We start from the raw sequence: 3,759 nt of genomic DNA on the forward strand, positions 1-3,759 counted from the left end.
ATAACTGGAAGATTTGTACCTCTTAATCCCCTTCACCTATTTGGTTCAACCCCTACTTCACCAGTTTTTGTTCTGTTTCTATGAGACTGTTTTTGTTTTGTTTGTTCATTTGTTTTTAGAGTGTTTGCATCTCTATGGGTGAGACTGTTTGCATTACTGTGGACTAGAAAAACTTAGATTGCTATCCGTTTTCTACAACTTAGTTTCTATCTCTACAGAATTATAGAATATACTTGTCAATCAGACCAGACAGTGAAATAGTAAAATATAATCAAATAATCCCTGGATGATCAGCTAGACAGCACTCATGACCACTCTGCTGAAAGAGCATTCAATGCTCTCTTTTTTCTCCATTTCTAAGTCTCATAATTTTTCTTGAAATTTGCAATAAGTAACCAAAATTAGTTTCCAACATCAATTTATTCAGTGCTATATAATTAATTCTTTTATATAATTAATTCTTTGTTCAGTTTTCATGCACTTTTTGAGTCTGCTTTCATATACCATCTGGACAAGAAAGACTGCACAGGTACATTATAAGCATTCAATTAGGGTTAGCTATAATTTGAAAGTTAATTCTAATATTAGTTCTTAATATGGTGTAATTCTGAGCTTACTTTTTTCTTTTTGAATTTTTGTAAATAAAGTCAATATAAATAAAGTTAAAACTAAATAAAAGATACTCATCTAAGTCAGAACACTGCTCTCTCCTTCCATTTTGCTAGACACTATTCTTCAGAAAGTTGGTTACTGGATAGAGCTACTGAGAGATGGAATATTTGAGAAAGGACACTTCCTGGAGCGGGACTTTTGAAGACGTGATGTGGCCTCTGGAAGTTCACTGAGCACCCAGAGGAGTGTTTGGCATCTGCTCCTTCAGAGCTGGGAAAATGCAAGCGGGTTCAGAGCCTCTAGGCAAGAACTAGCAGTTATCCCTTTGTCTGTATTTACCCAAAAGCCGCCTTCCAAGCCACACCTGACAGGTAATTGGTGATATGTCTATTACTGAAGCAGTATGATGTCAAAATAATTGGCTGAGTAAGAATTTTTCCACCCAGTATTTTGGGGCACAACCAACTTTATCAAAAGCATAAGAAGCCCTTGAGTTTTTACCCTCGAAGTTTCAGGTTTTTGCAAATACAGAATGTCTGAGGACATGGGTTAATTATTTTGCTAAAGGACAAACTGGTTGCAGTTCCCTGGTCTGGATGCTGTACATGAGAGAGGCATTTGAGCAGTAGACCCTGCAGCCACTGGGCCTCTGCATTAAAACAGGACTTACCATCAATGTCTTCACCAGTGTCAAGGTTCTACTGGGTTTTTTAACCTCTTATCATACGTTCTAAACTCCAGGGAGCAGGAAAATACAAACACATAACAACATTTTCCTTACCATCAAAGAACATTTATTTTCATTAGATCGATAAGATGGGGTTAATATGATGGCCACCAACACCTGAGATAATAGGGCTAGAAGCTAAAGTTCTCTAAGGAAATCCCAAAAAGTCAAGGGGCCTGTGAGTACTTATGGAGAAGTGAGGTTTTTGAATCCCATCCTGAAAAAAATAATGAATTGGGGCAGATGGGAAAGGAAGGGAGGAGATTCCAGAAAAAGGGGAAGTTAGGATAGGAAGATCGTACCTATTAAATGAACTAATTTAGCATGTGTACAGTATTGAGGAGAGAAAAAACATGCCTTTGATGGCTGAATTAGATTGAGTAAAAAGCAAAATTTATCATAGGAGGAAAGAGGAAAATAGCGTGGAGAGACTTCATATTATGCCAGACATATTTACATCATTATCCCATATAATTTAAAAAAATAAAAATCTTTATGAGGCTTCCCTGGTGATACAGTGGTTAAGAATTGCCAGCCAACGCAGGGGACATGGGTTCAATCCCTGGCTCAGGAAGATTCCACGTGCCCCAGAGCAGCTAAGCCCGTGCCTGCACCCACTGGAGCCTGTGCACGTAGAGCCGGTGCTCTGCAACAACAGAACCGCCATGAGGAGCAGCCACCGCCGTGAGAAGCCTGAGCGCCAAAACAAGGAGCAGCCCCGCTCTCCGCGACCAGAGAAAACCGGGGGGGGGGGGGAGCCGCAAAGACCCGGTGCCACTAGATACAAATAAGTCAATCAGTCTGTTTTGAAAAAAATAAATCTTTATGAAGAAAAGATCACTATTGGCCCCATTTTACAGATGACTATACAAATGAGACTCAAGGAGTAAAGTAACTTTCCCAGTTGGGATTCACACCCAAGTGTTCTGACTCTCAACTCTTCTGACAATAGTCAGTACTTTTTCTAATTACACCTCATGGGGAACCAAGACTTGAGCTAGTCCCCAAAGCAGGTAAGTATTTGAAATACTAGTTATTAAACTACTGAGAGGCAGAAACCCATTGCCCAGTATCTGGAGTGAAAAAATAAAGTGAAAGTGTTAGTTGCTCAGTCATGTTCATTCTTTCAGCCCCATGGACTGTAATCTACCAGGCTCCTCTGTCCACGGAGTTCTCCAGGCAAGAATACTGGAGTGGGTAGCCATTCCCATCTCCAGGGGATCTTCATGACCCATGATTGAACCCAGGTTTCCAGCATTGCAGGCAGATTCTTTATCATCTGAGCCACCAGGAAAGCCCAGCAAGTATTCATTAGATGAGTGAATAAATTCATAAATATTTAAGCAGAGAAAACATTCTGGGAAAAGAAATGGTTTTAATGGATAATAAGAAGAAATTATTTAACTTTTATAAGAATTATGAGAAATTCAGCTGTTATACTGGGCTTAGGTTAAGATCCTAAAGGTCAAGCTGAAGAACTATATTTTACTCAGTAAAAAATGCAAGTTGCAAAACTGAATTTTTTTAATGGAGCTACTCCTCCTTAGTATAGTGGTGAATATCCCTGCTTGTCACACAGGAGACCAGGGTTTGATTCCCTGACGGGGAGCAGTACTGAGCATTGGGGCTTTCCAGGTGGAACTAATGGTTAAGACCCCACTTTCCAATGCAGGAGCCGCAGGAGATGCAGGTTCCATCCCTGGGTTGGGAAGATCCCCTGGAGGAGGGCCTTGCAACCCACTCCCATATTCTTGCCTGGAGAATCCCATGGACCGAGGAGACTGACAGGCTACAGTGCATAGAGTCGCAAAGAGTCAGACACAAATGAAGTGACTCAGCAGCAGCAGAGAGAAAAGGGGGTATTTTTAATAATGGGTATTAGTTCACAACTTCAAGAGTTCCCTTGGGTGAAATTTGAAACTGGCTCCCACATGTGTAAAGCAAGGAGAGACTGGAGAAAGCAGATCACTCCAGATGGGTAGGTGGCAGGTATGATAAGCGAGGGAGCCGACATACAAGGCTTGTCTTGGGCGACCTCAAGGGTAGTAAATCTCTGCCCCTGCCCCCAGAGTCTTGTTTATACAGAGGTCTTAACCAGGTTCAGTCACCATCAGACATGATCTCAACAGCACACACTCTCTTAAGCTGCGCCCTGAAAATGACTCCTGCTGTGGGAAGGGTGGGCAAAACATGCCTTCCGGGGCAGCGGGGAGGGAAAAGCCTCTGGTTGCCCAGGTCCAGCCAGGGGGTTGTGGGGACAGAGCACACTGGCCAAAATGGACTGTTCAGACACTCTCGTCCCACGTTTTGTAAATAATGACTGTGTAACAGCTGAGACCATTTTTTAAATTAATTAATTTATTTATTTTAATTGGAGTCTAATAACAATATTATAGTGGTTTTTGCCATACATTGACATG

The sequence above is a fragment of the Bubalus kerabau genome, chromosome 15 (genome assembly GCF_029407905.1).
Source record: "Bubalus kerabau isolate K-KA32 ecotype Philippines breed swamp buffalo chromosome 15, PCC_UOA_SB_1v2, whole genome shotgun sequence".
Classification (NCBI taxonomy): domain Eukaryota; kingdom Metazoa; phylum Chordata; class Mammalia; order Artiodactyla; family Bovidae; genus Bubalus; species Bubalus kerabau.